We start from the raw sequence: 22,258 nt of genomic DNA, 5'->3' as shown, positions 1-22,258 counted from the left end.
TTATAACCTAAGCGATCGCCATAACTTCAAGTTCCCCCAAAAAATTTCAGGGCTACCCCATACTCTCGAAAAGAAATAACATTCCATTGCCTATGATATGTTTGTCAGTTAGAAGAAAACATACAGAAGTGAGTCTATCAGCACATGATTTCTTTATCTTGGTTAGAAAGTGTGACTCTAAGCTGTTCGTTTCCGTCGCTTATCAAAATTTTAAAAATAGTAATGTTCTGTAAAAGGTGAGTGAGTGTTTCTTTTAGGTCTGTGCGTTTTTGTTTTTTTTTGTTGGTGATAATATGGATAATGTAAGTTCGGGTACAACGAAATTTAAAGAATTAGGCCCAGAACTCGGTGTAGAGGGAAGAAATATACGCAACAGCAGCCGGAGCAAGAAATGCAGACCTAGCCAGTTAGCACTCCACCCACCTCGAGAACACAAATAACATCTAGTCAACAGCCGACTATACCTAACAAACAACCCGTCCCGGAAAGAGTGGTGGCAAAACAAAGGTCCAATTATGTTAGACAAAAGGTATGGCAAACTCAAATGTAATTATCGGAGGCACTACGTTCTTTTCTCACTCCGATGCTACAGGCAATCTCAGCTGAAAGAACAACCACAACAACAATAACAGCGACAGACACCATAGCAGCGGATTTGAAACTATCTACCTCAACTGAAGAATTAGTATCAGAACCAGAAGAGGAAATTGAGGCGGTTGAGGAGGAGGAGGGGGACGCTGACCCTCGTTGAAAAGTACACCGAAATGGGGCTAGATCAAGCATTGTATGACGTCAACATAGCAGGGCAGTTTATTAGAGCCATACAATACGTTGCCTACAAATCTCTAGACACCTTAAAACCAAGACCTTCTCAATGGGGATTAGGGGTCAGAGTTCTTCCCCAATTCTACAGACAAGCCTACACTGGATACCTCCTCAGTCAACTGGTAGAAGCCGCTGCTTACATTACCGCCCATCATGACTACGCATTTCCTGATATCAAGAATCATGAGACTAGGAGTGCGGTAAAGAACGTGAAAGCAAAAGAGAGACGTGTTACCTTGTAACAGAAAAAACAGACTTTTTTTAGGGCTCCAAAAGATTGCTTTTTATTAAATAGGGAACCATATTTGGCTTGGTATCCTTCCTTGACTAAACTATTCTCGAAACAAACTTGACCCATTGGAACACCGCAACAAACTTAACTTTTTAAACCTAACAGTGACCAAACTGGTATATGTCGCTTAGACATAATAATTTAAATAAGATCAGTATGGCTATTTTTATGTACACTAAGTACAAACATTAGACAGATATGTCAGGAAATTTAACAGACTCGTTAGATTTGAACTAATTGCACAGGTGGTTAACACATTATTGGTACTTTTTATTGTCCGTTAGCAAAAACGGGACTTGATTTGAAATAAGTACGGGCTAGCGTTTTGGTGAGTACTTAACATCCATGACTGTCTTGCTGAACACCTTTTTCCTCCTTTACCACGCTCGGACAGAAAAATGAGTGTATGGTGAGACAATTCCCACTCATGTTTAAATCCTATCAGTCAGGTTGCTAAGGACTAGTTAGTCCTACACCTGAGTGGCTAAATTTAAAAATAGTCTGTGAGTACATAAAAGCCTGGGGGATGAGGCTCTCTTTCCTTCCCCAGGAGTAATTAAAAATCACGCGGTGCGTTATTAAACCAGTGATACATACTCCATTATAGCGAAAATCACTTTAATTCAAGTAAGCAAGCAAGCAAGTTCGGGTACCGTCTCTAGCACTCTTGATGACACCAACTGTCTGGGTTATTTTCTTTCTTGCAAGCCCCTATGTTCCACTTCTGTTTGTGATAATAACTTGTGATACTTCACATTTCCTAAAGTGGAAATCTTTACAAGCCGTACAAAATACAAAACTCATATGACTTTGGCTTTTGACACTTGCACAGACTCTTCACTTTATAAGTGTCACGAGAAAATTGTATATCCAATTTTTACCATTTTCAAAAACACGCACACACTTGCAGCTTGACCAGAAATATGTACATCTTGTTTTGTGGATAAGTCACAGACAAGTCCAAGCATATATAGGTGGTTATGAACGTTAGGAATATCCCCTCATTTTTTCAGAAATATCAAAGCTTGTATGTGCATTTTCCCTTTTCCACTCTATATTAGTGCTTAGATTTCTTCCAAAAAAAAGAAAAAAGAAACGAAATAATTTTGAAGAAAAACAACTGAATTTTGAATTCAGGTTTCTCTCTGTTTATAATTTTTTTCAAGTTGATGGTGCATGACAGAGTACATTCGCCTACCTTTCCAAAGTGAGAGGCATTTCTTCACATGTCATTGCCTTTGTTAAATTCGGTTTCATTGGTTAGTTATCGTTAATCTTTAATTTTTTTCATGCATTTCTTTTTGATAGAAGATTTAAGGCTTTCTATTGTTGTAACGGTATTTATGTTGTTTAGTCTGTTGATGAAATTATCTATAGCAAAGTGCTTAAGATTTTTCAGTTTTTTTTATTATTACAAGCCCTACAAAAAGAAACCAAGTTTGTCTTCAAAGACGATTGAAACTCTAAATTACACGGGCGTTTAGGAAAACATAGTTGTGTTTAATCTAATCATGCTTGCCGTATCTCTTTGTGTTTTAGAGGTCATATTTCTTCTTAAGTAAATACACGCATCAATAGACAGACAGATTGGGTCATCATCCTCGAGTTTCACTGTACTTTCGGTTTTTTACTTCATACAAACCCCAAATTTATTAGTTTCAAAAAAAGAAAGATAACATGCCCCTCAATACTGTAACACGTCTGTTCTGACTCTACCGATGTGAGTGTGAGTGTTTATGTCGAAATGTTTAAGTGAGATATAAAAAAATGGTCAGCTTGAAAACGCGAACCAATACTGTGACGCTCAGTATTTTGATGTGGTAAGAGGAAATGGTACAACACACACAAAGAGGGCTTGTAAGTTCACATTTCAGTGTCTGCACTGTAATGGTAACAACGCAAGAACATAGGGATTATTATGCCACACAGTCCTAGAACAAAACAATGCATCACCCGTTGTAAGCCATTTCATTGGCTATACTTATTTTCTTACCGCGTTCGCTTCGAATTGACTTGAGTAGCTATTCAGACAGTGACGAGAATGGCCATGCTTTACTGGGTCTATCCTATAGGCGATTTATATAAAAAAATATTTTTAAAAATTAAACTAATGCACGAACAATGGTACCATGGGCGATCCCATGGAAATTGTGTCCGTCTTATTGCAAAATACATCAACATTTAATTTAACCGTGCAGATCGCTAGAACAAACCTCTGATAATATACATTTTGAAAAGTATTGTGTGACACGGATCACCATTGTCGCTTGGTGTCTGCTTTCTTGTTCGAAAAGAGATCGTTTCGTCTTGACTATAAAAATTTAATTTGACTAAGTTTTACGCACTACTTGAACTCATACATTTACGTTGTAGGTGTAAGCCGTCGTTCTCAGTTTTCTGGAAGTTCGTTTTTGCGTTTCTCAGATGTGAAACTATTTTTTATGGACCGAACGAAATTTCTTTTGGCGTGAATCAGGACTCGTGGTTTTGTGGCATAATTGGAGAGCATTGATTAAAGCTCAGTTATGTCGTCTTCGAAATCGCTGACACGGATTTGAACTAACACTTCAGGTTTTGTGTGAGGCGATACGGTACATCATTGCCTTTTACTTCCTCAATGAAACCGTTTCATCTTATTGCAAAATTACATTTGACTAGGTTTCATACGCAGCAGGTCCCTGTATATAAGGAGAGTGTCTTAGCGTCAGAGTATTCATTCCGCTCTCAAACGATCAAGGAGATGGAAGAGTCAGCACAGATCGACCTGCTGGTCAAATATTTGCTAAAAGTCATACGAAAGCATAATTCACATGCGAAAGTGGCAACAAAACTTACTCTTTTGGTCGTTGATTTGATGAGAGTCATACGAAAGTGTGTAAGTGCTAATGAAGTTTGCTATATCTGCAAAGGTAAATGGGTATTTGTCTCTAGAATACCTTCTTCGTGTAAGAAAGAGAGACAAAAGTCAAGATACCTAATATCATTGTCAGGAGAAAGGACACTGGAATTCAGAGTGCCGTACGAGAAAAGAGAAGAAACAAAAACAAGACGAACCAGAGAAGATTGATACAGAAGAAGAAGAAATTGAAGATGATGAAGAACTTGTGCCAGTAAAGACATGGAAATGGAAAAATTGACAATGTGAGCCGATGCGTTGGCCCTGATGTAAAATTTCATACTACCTTCTAAAAGAGAATAGACCAGAAAGAAAACGTAAGTGTCTCTTGGTCTTGACATTGTATAATAAGGATGGCGTGTTTTGTTTTTACTCACACTTTATGAAATTGTGCTCTTTCACCTCTCTCTATCCCTCTGGATCATGTTTTAGTTAGAATTGAAATGGAAGGATGTTTTCCTTCACGCACGCTCTTTAGGCATGCAAGTCGGTAAACAATAGTCAGTCTATTCATCCATCTTTTTGTGTCTTGATGTTTCCTAAATCACACACTGATGCCACAAAATAACGGGTTAAATGGGTTTTGTTGCGTTGGGAGTGGGTGGGGTGGGGTGTAGGTGTTTGGCAGAGTTGGTCATTGAAGGTGAGGGCTTAGGTGCTTTCAAAAAACTTTTTCTTCTTCACTCTGTGTTGATGGAATATAATGGGTTATTTTCTTCACTCTCTGTTGATAGTATATATAAAGGGTTATTTCTTCACTCCGTGTGGATAGTGTATAATGGTTTTCTTCTCCTTCCCTATGTGGTGTGTGTGTGTGTGTGTGTGTGTGTGTGTGTGTGTGTGTGTTCGCGTACGTTGTGTAGATCGTATATTTGGTTGTTTTTTTCTTCTTCCTCCCGAGTGTGGATAGTATATTTGGGGTTTGTATGCGTTAGCGACGTTGTGTGGATAGTATATTTGGGGTTTGTATGCGTTCGCGTACGTTTGTGTGGATAGTTTATTTGGGGTTTGTATTATCTCCCTTCTGTGTTGATAGTATATTTGGGGTTTGTATGCGTTCGCGTACGTTTGTGTGGCTAGTTTATTTGGGGTTTGTATTATCTCCCTTCTGTGTTGATAGTATATTTGGGGTTTGTTTTTTCCTCTTCCCTCTGTGTGTGTGTGTGTGTGTGTGTGTGCATGTGTGTGTGTTCGCGTACGTTGTGTAGATCGTATATTTGGTTGTTTTTTTTCTTCTTCCTCCCGAGAGTGGATCGTATATTTGGGGTTTGTATGCGTTAGCGACGTTGTGTGGATAGTATATTTGGGGTTTGTATGCGTTCACGTACATTTGTGTGGATAGTTTATTTGGGGTTTGTATTATCTCCCTTCTGTGTTGATAGTATATTTGGGGTTTGTATACGTTCGCGTACATTTGTGTGGATAGTTTATTTGGGGTTTGTATTATCTCCCTTCTGTGTTGATAGTATATTTGGGGTTTGTTTTTTCCTCTTCCCTCTCTGTGTGTGTGTATGTGTGTGTGTGTGTGCGTATGTCTGCGCGCGTACGTTGTGTGTGTGTGGGTGTGTGGGGGTGTGTGTGTATTGGTCTCTGTTTGTCCCTATAAAACTCACTTTATTCCTATCAGATACACTCTACCTACCTACCTGCAGTAGCGTGTATTCAGGTCAGCCACTTGCAACACTGTTGACATTCATCCCCTAGTGTTCAGTACAGTGACGTCACTGACGCTAGAAATTTCGAGACTATAAATATGGACTTGGGGATTTCCACAGGTTGTAGCTATACATATGTACTAGAGTTCATAAATAGGAACGTCACTCAAGCTGAGGCTATAAAAAGATAGTGGGATTTTCCAAAGGAATAACCCACAAGTTGTAGTTTAAATAGATAGTGGGATTTCATAGGAATTTCAGCTGATTATAGCTATAAATAGGTACATGGGTGTTTATCCACGATCGTCACACAAGTTGATATTGTAAGTAGTTACTAATTGTATCCATTTTAGTCTAAACCATTGGAACTGAATTTTCGGGGATATGTTTATTTTCCTTTAAATTCTGGGACAATTTCGTCATTTTAGCGTTACTTTTAGTCACATCCATTTTGTCGTTGCGCATTTCCTTGATTATAGCTATTTATAGCATCATTACAATTATTCAAATTTTTTAACATCCCAGCAAGATTTCAGGTCTTGGTAATGCTTTATATATAAATCTCACGCTTGTACTAGTGTATGTATGTCTCTGTCTCTGTTGTGTTTGACCCTCTACCATCATTGTCCCTAGACAATCCCACCATGTTCAATTCCCCTTGACGCTATACAGACCCACCATGTTCAATTTCCATATGCTAAATTCCCCTAGTCCCTAGACAGACCCACACTCTATTCCCATGTTCAATTCCCCTTGTCCCTAGAGTGACCCAGCAATTTTTCCCATGTTAAATTTCCCTTGACGCTATACAGTCCCACCCTGTTTAAATTCCTTTGACGCTATACAGACCCCCTATTCCCATGTTCAATTCCTCTTGAGGCTATATCGTCCCACGATTTTTCTCCATGTTAAATTCCCTTGAGGCTATATGTTCCCACGATTTTTCTCCATGTTAAATTCCCTTGAGGCTATATGTTCCCACGATTTTTCTCCATGTTAAATTCCCTTGTGGCTATATGTTCCCACGATTTTTCTCCATGTTAAATTTCCATTGAGGCTATATGTTCCCAGGGGGGTCTGTAATGTTAATTCCCATTGAGGCTACGGTATCCCCATTCACTACTCTTGCCTCCCATGGACTTTTGCCATCCATTTTTACCTCACCATTGCCAAGGAAAATTGACGTTTCCTTTGTGCCGTACATGTGCTGAAACGTGCATCCGAGACCGACCTTGTCAGCACAGACAGGAAGAATGCGCATTGACAGGAACGTGTGTCAGCGCGGAATTGATCAAAGCTGTGGACCTGGGATACCAACTGTTAGAAGTGTACCACATCTACCACTTTCCCAAGACAGAAAAATACCACAAGGGCGACGAGACTCAGGAAGGTATTTTCACAAACTACGTAGATGCCTTTTTGAAACCGAAACAAGAAGTCAGCGTCTATTCTTCCTGGTGCCACACTCTCGAAGACCATAAGAAATTTAACGAGAAATATTGGAAGCAGGAAGGCATTACTTTAGACCACGTGAAGAAAAACGAAAGAAGGTAATCGTTTGCTATAGTGATGTTAAATTGCTTATGGTGCAAAATAGCACAACGCCCGTTTTTACCCAAGATAGAACCAGCCTGCTATTTCCAGATGATTCACGAAAACACCAAATACTTCCCAACCACTTCACTTTACCGTACGGACACACCGATATTGGCAAGCATATAAAGGGGGGAAACGTCCAAGACCGATAGTTCATTGTGACTACAATAGCAAACCGAGAAAGATGAATAATTTCACACAGCAAGTCTCAAGCGAGAGAAAACTCGAATGCGATGCTGTGCCGCATGATCATATCACCATTTCAGTATCAAATCTAAGCTGTTTATTTACTAACGTCATGGAAACTATATGCAACCAATGGGACTTCCAGACTTCAAGGCTTTACGTTATGGACACGCTGATATCACCCAGTATTAAAAGTAACGACTTCCAAGAACGACATTTCGTTGCGAGGACAAATGCTGAGAAAAATTATTCACGCTACGCAGATGAAATATTTAAGGGAACAAACATCACTTACCTCTTTCGCCATCACACCGCCACAGTATAGTGCGTCCGATACAGTAGACCTAAAGGAGCATTTTAGCATCCAAATGACCCAGACAGTGACTTCGAGAAAATTGAGGATGACAATTTACACCTACACGGTGATGTTTAAAGACTTTGCGTCTGAGGTTGCAGCCGAGGATTCAGAGGTTTCGTTACGAATTATTTGACACTGTTAAAGGCATTAAAACGTCAATGTAAAGTCAGAGGTCGAGATCGTTTGAGCCTATCTATGTATCACGACATTTTGAACTCTCCAGTATGTCTCGGGTTTAGTACTCCCGGCAGAATTAACTTCTTCCAAAGTATTGAGAGCTATTGAAGAGGTGCAGACGATGAGAGAAATATTTGACATCACCGATGGAAAAGTGACCATTCATATCGTATATGTTGTACCTCCATGGAAAGAAGACAATATCCGCTATTGATCTGCTTATCGATGAATGTACCTAGCACGATGCATGTACCTAGCACGATGAATGTACCTAGCACGATGAATGTATCAACAGATCTACAGATAAAACGGAATACGCTATGGGAAACATATACGCTGAGACACAAGTGGTAGCTGACAAGATTTAAACATGCGTGACTGCTTAAAAGAAAAGCACGAACTTTGTCTTATTTAATCGTTTGTTTCTTTTCTTTAGCTTTTCCTCAAACATAGACATTAATTGTGTTATGAAAAATGTCATTTCATGAAATGTATACACATTGTATGTTTTTCTTTCAAGGCATGAACTTTAATTTTTAAAAGTAGTTTTCCAGATCCATTAAATAGATAACTGAATAGCTTTGTTCCATGTCCAAATATGTATGTATTAAATGGATAGTGCTTAGAACACATCACATGCCATAGAGCCTATGTATATATTCGAAAAAATGTTTTGTACCCATACAATAGACTTTTCTTTTTAGAGTCCCTCTTCTGTCTGTTAGACTTTCTTTGGAACATATATGTGCTTTTTTCGGTGTGCTTGGATGTGTATTTGTTTCTTTCTGTATGTTTATGTTTGTCCCTATCAACCCTTTGTCCCTATAAATACATTTCACCCTATACATACTTTGACCCTATAAACCCGATTACGTCACCCATGTTCAATTCACATTGACCTTCAGGTGATACTCCCATCTTAAATTCCCATTGTCCCCAACGTGCAAACCACATATTTTATCACGGAAATCTACGCGAGGCTATAAATCTTGAGGCTATAGTGTAAACGACCATATTTAACATAGAATTATACGTGAGGCTATGTCGCCCGCATATACTACTAACGCTGCAATTTAATTGTATTACTGACAAAATTAGTTTTCCCGCTGTTTTTTGTGGATATAAGTTTCCAATCTTTTATTGCTGCAATTGCAATACAATAGGAAGGTTATTTGTTTACTGATTGTGTAAATCACAACTACAGTGTTTAGATTTGACTAAACATAAATAGGACAAAAATAGTTGTAAACATCAATAACTACTTTGGTTAATCCCTTCTCAAGGAGAAATGGATATGACTGCACAGAAACAAGCATACAGAGCTGCAAAACTACAACAATACTTTGATGTCAAAGTTGAAAATGGAGATGGACAAGAGATTATAATAACTTCACAGCCTAAAGGATGCCAACAATTGGACTTTCGTCAAGTCAATGACTGCCCCAGGCAGTCAGAAATTATTACAGCTCTAAAATTGAAAGGGGTGAACATTTACTTGATTCGGGGTAGAAATAAATAAATACTTTAATACCTAGGGATTATAACGCACCAATCTGAGAAGCCACGGAGATAGAGATTAGAGGTCTAAAGGCGACGGTTTCAAACGTGCCACCCATTACAAAAGTGATAGAGCCCAAAACAGGAGATATCTTGATCTAAAGGTTCCCTCTTGAAGTAGACATTGACGTTCTATCTGAAAAGATAGAGAAGAAATTTAACATAAAGGTTAAATGGCAAAGGATGTCTATTGTTGGGGGGGGGGGTACAAAACAGTAAAAACTGGAGTTAGAATAGTAATCATCGCCAAGGAAGATTCTAAAAAAATTCCAGCCTTCTTCGATGTCCTGGAGCTTTTGTTGAAATCCCGGTACAAGGAATGTGAACAGGAACGTGCCTGCCCTAGATGCAAAATGACAGTGCAAACATCCAGTAGCACCTCGCACATATGTGGACGCAGTGGGGGCAAAATACACTTAAACGGAGGAAAAGATGAATAAAGACTCCAATCGGGGGAGGGGTGCAAAGAAAATCATGATCCCATCCCAAACCAAGCCTGTTCCTCCATGGCAGATAATAATATGGACACGATATGAATATACAGTGCACAATCACGAAGTAGTGTCTTGACGGGGATTTTATTTGCCAATGATCTTGAATGGGAAGGCTTTTTCACGCTAAAAGAAAATGGGAAAGCCCGTTCAAAGCGACAAGGATGGTGATTCACTAACACGCACCCCTTTCTATCTGTAAAAATTTATGACAAGAAGACGTCTCATCGGAAAACGATGAGTAAGAGATTCAAACAGAAGAGGGATCGGTGAATCTTATTGGAATAAAGCCACTAACGTCAACACCGGACCATAACAAAAGAAAACATACAGTATCTCCACAAAGCTCCTCCCCAATTGGAGAATTAAGCTCACAGGAGATAGGTGAGGGAAATAAAACAAACCAAACAATAATTCCTCCAGTGAAGACAACGATACTATACAAGAAAACAAAGAAAAACAAAAACGGAATGACAACACTGAGACGCAAACAATCTACAATAACATAGATTCTGAAAAGGAAATTGAATGCGAAAATGAAATGAAAAGTGAAAACAAGCAAGACAGGAACAATGAAACAGAAAGTGAAATTGACACAGAAGTTGAGGAAATAAGGGAAGAAGAAATCTTAAACTCAAAAGAAGCCCAGCAGAGAGTGCAGATCCCTACCAACATATATCAAAATCAGTACCTTTAAACAACAATCAATCAATTAATTAAAATAAAAAATTATTAAGTGATGCAGCAGCCTGGTTTAGTGTGAAAAAAATGGAAGGAATAACAACAACAACAACAACAATAATAATAATACACGCTGATCGATCCGACTATGTGCTGTATTATCCTGAGTGGCCCAAATCTGATTTTGTGGACGATCCGGCGTGGATCAACGAGGTCATTGATGATGTTGGATTCGCCGGGGGAGATGTTACCGCGACGGACGAACATACTGCAATGTTACGATTTCATGTGTGGTCGGTCAATGGATGGTTTTCCCGCCCATGATTTTATCACCATGACAGAGTCATGGGCCATGATGAAATCATGGGGAAAGTGTCATAATTATTATTATTATAGAAAATATGACACTTTCCCCATCAATAAGTCGTTCTTACGACGAAATAAGGCTTCTACGACCACGGCAAATCACGATTGGTTTTGAATAAATCACCCCATAACTCCGTTATGGATAACTCCGTTATGGATGCCATGACAGAGTCATGACGCTATCACGATGGTTTCAACGGCGACCGTCGGAGCATTCGCGCTACCTCGTTGCGTTGCCACAACGGAAGATCATTAACGGCGTTATCGAATAACGTTTCGAGGTTGTCAAACCAAGCGCATTTTTCGTCGGGAATATCCCCGCGGAGTACGATCCAAATATCTCCGATTTTATCAACGAAATAATAGGGGAGGTCATCATTGTGGACTTGGCGAATACCAAAATGTCTAGCGGTCTCTGGCGCCGAATCAAACTCGATAATTTCTCTCTTTGAAATATTCAAACAGATAGTATTTATTTTCCAGTAATCGGGTGTTGTTTTTCGGGTTTTATCATATCGAAATTGCCGTGGTGGAGCAGCAGGAGGTAAATCATTATTACTGCGATCAATCCAATTTATTCCATCATGAGGAACATCACAATATCCCCCCATACTATTCTGATATCATTTTAATATTTAATTAAATAACGGCTTTAATTATAATGTCACTGCTGGAATATCACCCGGTGAAATTCGACAGTGTCATCAGCGAGTATAAAAAATCCTACCCGAAAACGCCGATCAGTGTCAAATTCAAAAACGGAAAGTATCATGCAGTTCAGAAATCCCCCAGCGGGGATAAATACGATTGTATGGTATTTGAAAGCCGTTCAGCAAAAGCCCGGTTGTGTCTCCGCGACAAATATTACCAACGAGAATATGAAAAAATGTTTCCAAACCACGATGTCAAACGATTTGGTACAGTATGGGTAATTACCGAACGAAAACCCTAGTCGCTATTTTGAAGCACCTTGTCCATGCGGTTCACAAACCTAATATCGCTGCGAGATACCACACCGGGAATTTCGTTGATCGTAAATTTATTCTCCCCCCGAGATTTCTCGGGAGAATTATTCTTGGGGTTTTTATTCTTTTTTCTGATTATTTCAGGCCCATGACAAGTCATGGTGACTTTGTCATGGACAGAGTCATCAATGATAAAATCATCCACGATGGTGTCCATGACGGAGTTATTCATAACTCTGTCATGGGGGGAAACTACGGTCATTTCGGTGATTCGCTGAATCAGTAGCGCATTATCGTGTTGCACTTCATTCAATTCCTTCCGAACATTTCCGAGTTCATGTTGAAGCCCACTAACGGTGCGTCGCATATCATCGTGACGCCGTTGCGCATCATCGTGACGCCGTTGCACATCATCGTGACGCCGTTGCATGTCATAGTGGCGCTGTTGTAAATCATCATAACGCTGTTGCAAATAATCATAACGCCGTTGTATACGATTATAATCGGCCGTGCTTGACGCGTGCTTGAGTTGTCGTTGCAATGATTTATTCTCGTTGATTAAATTATTCAGCCGCCATTGCAAATCCTGAATGGTCTGTTTATCCACGATGGCGTCCATGGATGAATTCGCATTACTGGGTGCATCAACAATCTGGTTTATTTCATCGTCGATACTGAGATCCATCATTCTGATATCGTTGTCGACTCTGTCACCATGACTTGTCATGGTGATTTTATCATTGACACTATTGTTGATAACGGAGTTATGGGGTTCATTTTTCCATATTTTGTATATCCGCTGGTAACTGATTTTGTATCGATCTGCTATTTCCGATATTGGTGTTTTCCCACGGAGTCTTATTATTTCATTGGTATCATCGTCGGTTAATATCCGACGATGGGGCATTATTTAATAAAAAAATTTTTTATTTTGCAACAACAACAACAACAACAATGACCCCCATGACAGAGTCATGGACAGAGTTATGGGGAAATGTCAGCCCAGATAGTGGGGAAAGTGTCATAATTATTATTATATAGAAAATATGACAGTTTCCCCATGATTTCATCATGGCCCATGACAAGTCATCAATGACAGAATCATCCACGATGGTGTCCATGACGGAGTTATGAGGAAATGTCACACATGAATTCATATAAATCAGGCAAATATTCAAGAGCAGAGGGGGCGATGACATCGACACGGTCGTCGATGTGCTTACCGGACGCTGACGACGCTGGGGATCGGCGCGCAGAAGGTGTTAATTAAACCAAATGACGTTTGGACGATCCCCCAACGACGTCGTCGTTTTTTTTTTACCAGGCGCCGACGACACTAGATCGTTGAGTGCAGAAAGTAATAATTAAGCAAAATAACGATTGGACAAAATGTCCGATTCGCCCCCTCTGCTGCTTGAATAGACTGACTATTGTTTACCGACTTGCATGCCTAAAGAGCGTGCGTGAAGGAAAACATCCTTCCATTTCAATTCTAACTAAAACATGATCCAGAGGGATAGAGAGGTGAAAGAGCACAATTTCATAAAGTGTGAGTAAAAACAAAACACGCCATCCTTATTATACAATGTCAAGACCAAGAGACACTTACGTTTTCTTTCTGGTCTATTCTCTTTTAGAAGGTAGTATGAAATTTCACATCAGGGCCAACGGATCGGCTCACATTGTCAATTTTTCCATTTCCATGTCTTTACTGGCACAAGTTCTTCATCATCTTCAATTTCTTCTTCTTCTTCTTCTGAATCCCTCTTCTCTGTTTCGTCTTGTTTTTTTTTTCTTTTCTCTTTTCTCGTAGGGCACTCTGAATTCCAGTGTCCTCTCCCCTGGCAACGATATTAGGTATCTTGACTTTTGTCTCTCTTTCTTAGACGAAGCAGGTATTTTGGAGACAAATACCCATTTACCTTTGCAGATATAGCAAACTTCATTAGCACACACTTTCGTATGACTCTCATCAAATCAACGACCAAAGAGTAAGTTTTGTTGCCACTTTCGCCTGTGAATTATGCTTTCGTATGACTTTTAGCAAATATTTGACCAGCAGGTCGATCTGTGCTGACTCTTCCATCTTCGTGATCGTTTGAGAGCGGAATGAATACTCTGACGCTAAGACACTCTCCTTATATACAGGGACCTGCTGCGTATGAAACCTAGTCAAATGTAATTTTGCAATAAGATGAAAATATTTCATTGAGGAAGTAAAAGGCAATGATGCACCGTATCGCCTCACACAAAACCTGAAGTGTTAGCTTAGATCCGTGTCAGCAATTTCGAAGACATAACTGAGCTTTCATCAATGCTCTCCATTTATACCACAAAACCACGAGTCCTGATTCACGCCAAAAGAAATTTCGTTCGGTCCATAAAAAATAGTATCACATCCGAGAAACGCAAAAACGAACTTCCAGAAAACTGAGAACGACGGCTTACACCTACAACGTGAAATGTATGAGTTGAAGTAGTGCGTAAAACTTAGTCAAATTAAATTTTTATAGTCAAGACGAAACGATCTCTTTTCGAACAAGAAAGCAGACACCAAGCGACAATGGCGATCCGTGTCACACAACACTTTTCAAAATGTATATGATCAGAGGTTTGTTCTAGCGATCTGCACGGTTAAATTAAATGTTGATGTATTTTGCAATAAGACGGACACAATTTCCATGGGATCGCCCATGGAACCATTGTTCGTGCATTAGTTTAATTTTTTAAAATATTTTTTTTACATAAATCGCCTGTAGGATAGACCCAGTAAAGCATGGCCATTCTCGTCACTGTCTGAATAGCTACTCAAGTCAATTCGAAGTGAACGCGGTAAGAAAATAAGTATAGCCAATGAAATGGCTTACAACGGGTGATGCATTGTTTTGTTCTAGGACTGTGTGGCATAATAATCCCTATGTTCTTGCGTTGTTACCATTACAGTGCAGACAGACTGAAATGTGAACTTACAAGCCCTCTTTGTGTGTGTGTGTGTTGTACCATTTCTTCTTACCACATCAAAATACTGAGCGTCACAGTATTGGTTCGCGTTTTCAAGCTGACCATTTTTTTATATCTCACTTAAACATTTTAACATAAACACTCACACTCACATCGGTAGAGTCAGAACAGACGTGTTACAGTACTGAGGGGCATGTTATCTTTTTTTTTCAAACTAATAAATTTGGGGTTTGTATGAAGTAAAGAACCGAAAGTACAGTGAAACTCAAGGATGATGACCCAATCTGTCTGTCTATTGATGCGTGTATTTACTTAAGAAGAAATATGACCTCTAAAACACAAAGAGATACGGCAAGCATGATTAGAATGAACATAACGATGTTTTCCTTCACGTCCGTGTAATTTAGAGTTTCAATCCTCTTTGAAAACAAACTTGGTCTCCTTTTGGAGGGCTTGAAATAATAAAAAACCTGAAAAAATCTTAAGCACTTTGCTATAGATAATTTCATCAACAGACTAAACAACATAAATGCCGTTACAACACTAGAAAGCCTTAAATCTTCTATCAAAAAGAAATGCATCAAAAAATTAAAGATTAACAATAACTAACCAATGAAACCGAATTTAACAAAGGCAGTGACATGTGAAGAAATGTCTCTCACTTTGGAAAGGTAGGCGAATGTACTCTGTCATGCACCATCAACTTGAAAAAAAAAATTATAAACAGAGAGAAACCTGATTTCAAAATTCTGTTGTTTTTTTTCTTCAAAATTGTTTCGTTTCTTTTTTCTTTTTTTGGAACAAATCTAAGCACTAATATAGAGTGGAAAAGGGAAAATGCACATACAAGCTTTGATATTTCTGAAAAAATGAGGGGATATTCCTAACGTTCATAACCACCTATGGACTTGGACTTGTCTGTGACTTATCCACAAAACAAGATGTACATATTTCTGGTCAAGCTGCAAGTGTGTGCGTGTTTTTGAAAATGGTAAAAATGGGATATACAATTTTCTCGTGATACTTATAAAGTGAAGAGTCTGTGCAAGTGTCAAAAGCCAAAGTCATATAAGTTTTGTATTTTGTACGGCTTGTAAAGATTTCCACTTTAGAAAATGTGAAGTATCACAAGTTATTATCACAAACAGAAGTGGAACATAGGGGCTTGCAAGAAAGAAAATAACCCAGACAGTTGGTGTCATCAAGAGTGCTAGAGACGGTACCCGAACTTGCTTGCTTGCTTACTTGAATTAAAGTGATTTTCGCCCTAATGGAGCATATATCACTGGTTTAATAACGCACCGCGTGATTTTTAATTTTTAATTACTCCTAGGGAAGGAAAGAGAGCCTCATCTCCCAGGCTTTTATGTACTCACAGACTACTTTTAAATTTAGCCACTCAGGTGTAGGACTAACTAGTCCTTAACAACCTGACTGAAAGGCTTTAAACATGAGTGGGAATAGTCTCACCACACACTCATATTTCTGTCCGAGCGTGGTAAAGGAGGAAAAAGGTGCTCAAAAAGACAGCCATGGGTGTTAAGTACTCAACAAAACGCTAGCCCGTACTTATTTCAAATCAAGTCGTGTCACCAAAAAAGACGACGTGTACGACATCAAAGGCATTGTCAAACGCAGAAACCGTAAAGTGGGCAAACGACGTGTCAAAGAAGTCAAAGTACGTTGGAAAGGATATCCATCCAGTTTTCATTCTTGCATAGACGCTTCGCACTATAGAAAGAAGTGACCATCATGCCCTTTCACACAGATTCAGCTACTGCGATCACTCCTTCACCCAATTCTTCTCTGCAAGATTTACAAACACAACCCTTGTGGGTGTGGTATGGAAAACGTGTGCCTAAAACGCAAATCGTCTTTTTCTGCCAAACCTTCGTGGTGTATTGTGTCATCGGTGCAGCCATTGCCAATTTGAGTTTGCAACAAGGAGACAAACAATTGTGGACCATTGTATTGAGTAGTTACATCGGTTACCTGCTTCCCAATCCCTCCCTGAAATTCTCCTCGAACGGGAACAACGGGAACCTTGTGTCCAGTGTCAGTGCCAGTCACCACTCCAACAACAACCCCATTTTGGGCGGAGACACTCCTCTAACTTCCAGTATGGCCTCGGAGAGCCACAAAACTCTGGAATTATGAGCAATAACAACCAATTTTACTTAACCTTACCCAGTTCCATGGAGGTGTTTCCCAAGAACACGTTATGCTGTTACACGGTCAAATTACCTCAGACCATCCAGTTAGATCACGAAACCCATTGGGAAGTGGCTTTAGTGGAAATCATTCACCCAACACAAATCAAAAACATCACCGAAAACCAAGACACTTTCGAGGTGGAAATCCTGATTGCCCAATTGGAGGAAGAAATCAACAAAATAGGGTTTTTAGGGGACACAAGACCAGCCAGCAATCCAGTCTTCATTATCTACACCTTGAAAATTCCTTCAGGTTATTTTTTTAGTGGTGAACATTTGGTGGACACTATTGCGGACAGGTTCAACTTAGCCTTTGGCAAAGCACTGAACAGAGCCAAAAAAAGTGTGAAGATTGAGTACAATAAAGTGGCTCATCGTCTCGTGATCTAATTTCAAGATACGGACACATTGTCCCTCAGGTTCAATGGTAGTTTGTTTGAAATTTTGGGAGGACATGCAGAAATGGTCGCAAACAATATGAGCCCCAAGATCAAAAGTAATATGGATTTTTACAGAGCTTTTGGAAACCCGGTAGAACTGAACCAAGGACTTAATTTGATCTTTGTGTATTCCGATGTGGTGGAGTACAACGTGGTGGGACACACCTCTGTTCCGTTACTGCGTGTCATTCCTTTCAAAGTGGATAGTACCACAAACAATGACCAGGAAGGTGCAAACACCTATCACGTACACCGTGAATTTGTACATCCTCACTATTTGCCCGTCAGTAAGTCGTATTTAGACACTGTCAACATTGCTATAAAAGGAGATCTGGGACAAAATATTCCATTCTCCAAAGGGAAAGTTACAGTGAAACTCCATTTTCGAAAAAGGTTCTCTAACGAATTGTAAGTCAAGACAGCGAGGAGGGACATTTTCACCCTATAAAATCCGGCCAGATGCGTGTGGAATTTCAGTTTGCAGAAAATCTACGCGCAGATAATACGGTGAACGTCATCCTGTATGCTGAATTGGACAATACGATATAAACCAACAGTTTGAGAGAAGTCATTCTACACTATTAGAAGTCATGGAGGATTTTTATCAATGTTTGTATAGTAGGGATTCTTTGGACATGGAATGTGAAGATCCCTGAGGAAGGAGAATCCCAAGACAAAGACGAAGAAGTCATCATGATGAAGTCTAGATCGCCAGAACAAGAATCACATTTAGTTTCCTGTTATGCTATAGTCTTGACAGAAAAAAATTAAGGAATTGATCAAGAAAAATTGTTATGGATGTCAAAACGATCATCCCAGTCAAATTCAACACGATAAATGCCTGATGTTAAGTCAAGAAGAAAAATTGGACGAGTATCTGGACGAAGCTTGGAGTCTCATCTCGAACAAAGACGTGTTGCACCAGTGGTATAAAGACTTGCGTGAACATTCTTGTCCACCATTAACCACACAAGAGATCCATCGCATCGAAGCTCTCCTGAATCAGAGTGAGGAAACAGAACGAATAACCGTTTATTCGTCAGACATTTTCAAGCAAAAAGTCAGGATCGAATTGACCACTTATCATTACCTGTGAAGAAGAAAAAAAACAAAAAAATGGATACCTGAGAACTTTATTACCTTTTGAACCACAGTTTGTACACTGCTTCTTGGAATCCTGTCGTCTGTGCTAAAGATGAACTCCCTCATTCCACACCTCAAAACCATCAAGCTTATGTGATCAACACGGACGATAGTCATCTCCCAGGAACCCACTGGGTAGCCGTCTACTTTCCTCAAGAAGGATGTGTGGAATACTTTGATTCCTATGGACTGCCCCCTTTGGAAGACGATATCATTGACTTTATGAGAAGAAATGCTCAGACCACACGATTCAATAATGTGAAATAACAAGGCACATATTCCTTGGTGTGTGGACAGTACTGTGTGTATTTTCTGCATGATTGCAGCCTGGGCTATTCTTTAGAACATTTAGTGACTCATTTTGATGCTCGTCATTCTTCTAGAAACGATGTGAAAATACATCGATGGTTTTGTGACCAGTATGCTTATCTTTTGCCTCTAACTAGAAAACGTAGTGTCCATCAATGGCCTAATGACTTCCGACAGTGGAAATCACAATTTCATTCACAACGTTGTCAGCCCTGTTTAAAGTAGAGTGTGAATTGAAAAAAAAATGTTTGGCATTTGAAAAAAAATGTTTGATGTTATAGTGTTGGATTATTGTTAAAAAAAATGTTAGAGTTGTTTGTTAGTATGAATAAAAAATGTTGTGTTTTGAAGAAAAAAATGCCTTTGTAGTTTATTTGGCTATAGGAATCTTGATTCATGCTCTTTGACTTCTCTCTATCCCTCCCATAACACTATTTGAACGTTCCGGCTAGAAAACCGTGTAGTAATGTTTTCCTTCACGTCCGCGCTTTGACTTTAAGAACCGGGGAAGTTTCCAGTCTGCCCATGCATTGTTAACTCATCCTCCTACGAAGATGTGCTCCAAACTAGCTAAGCTAAACGAAGCCTACGTGAATTTACATAGGGTCAGACACAGTCTGATACCGAAGCCAGAAGAGATAGAAAATGTGAGAATGCTAAAAGTCACTGAAGACCTGAAAGAAGAGCTCTTCAAGGAGGAATTCAAGAAGGAGAAAGAAGAATGGATGGAGAAGTACAGACTTCATAAACAGCAGAGAGAGCAGCAACAGCAGCAGCATGAACCTAACAGAGGCTTTGTCAACAGTTGTATCGACACCAAAGAGTTCTTCTTCTCTTTTCCGAAGAAGCAGACCTTATCCTGTGAGAAAGCCTGTCGTCAGAGGAGGCCGCCATCTTATAACCTAAGCGATCGCCATAGCTTCAAGTTCAAAAAAAAATTTCAGGGCTACCCCATACTCTCGAAAAGAAATAACATTCCATTGCCTATGATATGTTAGTCAGTTAGAAGAAAAAATACAGAAGTGAGTCTATCAGCACATGATTTCTTTATCTTGGTTAGAAAGTGCGACTCTAAGTCCTTCATTTCCGTCGCTTATCAAAATTTTAAAAATAGTAATGTTCTGTAAAAAAGTGAGTGAGTGTTTCTTTTAGGTTTGTGCGTTTTTGTTTTTTTTTGTTGATGATATAATGGATAATGTAAGTTCGGGTACAACGAAATTTAAAGAATTAGGCCCAGAACTCGGTGTGGAGGGAAGAAATATACGCAACAGTAGCGGGAGCAAGAAATGCAGACCTAGCCAGTTAGCACTCCACCCACCTCGAGAACACAAATAACATCTAGTCAACAGCCGACTATACCTAACAAACAACCTGCCCCGGAAAGAGTGGTGGCAAAACAAAGGGCCAATTATGTTAGACAAACGGTATGGCAAACTCAAATGTAATTATCGGAGGCACTACGTTCTTTTCTGGGGCCCCGAGTGGCCGAGTGGTCTAAAGCGCTCTCCGTTACGGATCACTGTCATCTCACCTTTGTCTGCGTGGGTTTGAGTCTCGGATTCGGCTAATGTGGGTATGTGAGAAAACTTGCCAGTAGCTTCTCGTGGGTCGGTGGTTCTTTCCGGGTTTTTCCCGGGTTCTTCCTCCACCATTAATGCTGGCCGCCATCTATAGCCTATCGCGTGCTGAAAAATGGCGTTAAACCCTACAACAACAACAACGTTCTTTTCTCACTGCGATACTACAGGCAATCTCAGCTGAAAGAACAACCACAACAACAATAACAGCGACAGACACCATAGCAGCGGATTTGAAACTATCTACCTCAACTAAAGAATTAGTATCAGAACCAGAAGAGGAAATTGAGGCGGTTGAGGAGGAAGAGGGGGACGCTGACCCTCGTTGAGAAGTACACCGAAATGGGACTAGATCAAGCATTGTATGACGTCAACAAAGCAGGGCAGTTTATTAGAGCCATACAATACGTTGCCTACAAATCTCTAGACACCTTTAAACCAAGACCTTCTCAATGGGGATTAGGGTCAGAGTTCTTCCCCAATTCTACAGACAAACCTACACTGGATACCCCCTCAGTCAACTGGTAGAAGCCGCTGCTTACATTGCCGCCCATCATGGCTACGCATTTCCTGATATCAAGAATCATGAGACTAGGAGTGCAGGAAAGAACGTGAAAGCAAAAGAGAGACGTGTTACCTTCTAATAGAAAAAACAAACTTTTTTAGGGCTCCAAAAGATTGCTTTTTATTAAATAGGGAACCATATTTGGCTTGGTATCCCTCCTTGACTAAACTATTCTCGAAACAAACTTGACCCATTGGAACACCGCAACAAATTTAACTTTTTAAACCTAACAGTGACCAAACTGGTATATGTCTCTTAGACATAATAATTTAAATAAGATCAGTATGGCTATTTTTATGTACACTAAGTACTAATATTAGATAGATATGTTAGGAAGTAGGAAATTTAACAGACTCGTTAGATTTGAACTAATTGCACAAGTGGTTAACACATTATTGGTACTTTTTACTGTCCATTAGCAAAAAACGGGACTTGATTTGAAATAAGTACGGGCTAGCGTTTTGTTGAGTACTTAACACCCATGGCTGTCTTTTTGAGCACCTTTTTCCTCCTTTACCACGCTCGGACAGAAATATGAGTGTGTGGTGAGACTATTCCCACTCATGTTTAAAGCCTTTCAGTCAGGTTGTTAAGGACTAGTTAGTCCTACGCCTGAGTGGCTAAATTTAAAAGTAGTCTGTGAGTACATAAAAGCCTGGGAGATGAGGCTCTCTTTCCTTCCCTAGGAGTAATTAAAAATCACGCGGTGCGTTATTAAACCAGTGATATATGCTCCATTAGGGCGAAAATCACTTTAATTCAAGTAAGCAAGCAAGCAAGTTCGGGTACCGTCTCTAGCACTCTTGATGACACCAACTGTCTGGGTTATTTTCTTTCTTGCAAGCCCCTATGTTCCACTTCTGTTTGTGATAATAACTTGTGATACTTCACATTTTCTAAAGTGGAAATCTTTACAAGCCGTACAAAATACAAAACTTATATGACTTTGGCTTTTGACACTTGCACAGACTCTTCACTTTATAAGTATCACGAGAAAATTGTATA

This window comes from Sinohyriopsis cumingii, chromosome 9, assembly GCF_028554795.1.
Source record: "Sinohyriopsis cumingii isolate HCF-2022 chromosome 9, ASM2855479v2, whole genome shotgun sequence".
Taxonomy (NCBI): domain Eukaryota; kingdom Metazoa; phylum Mollusca; class Bivalvia; order Unionida; family Unionidae; genus Sinohyriopsis; species Sinohyriopsis cumingii.
Note: the sequence above shows the minus strand (reverse complement) of the source record.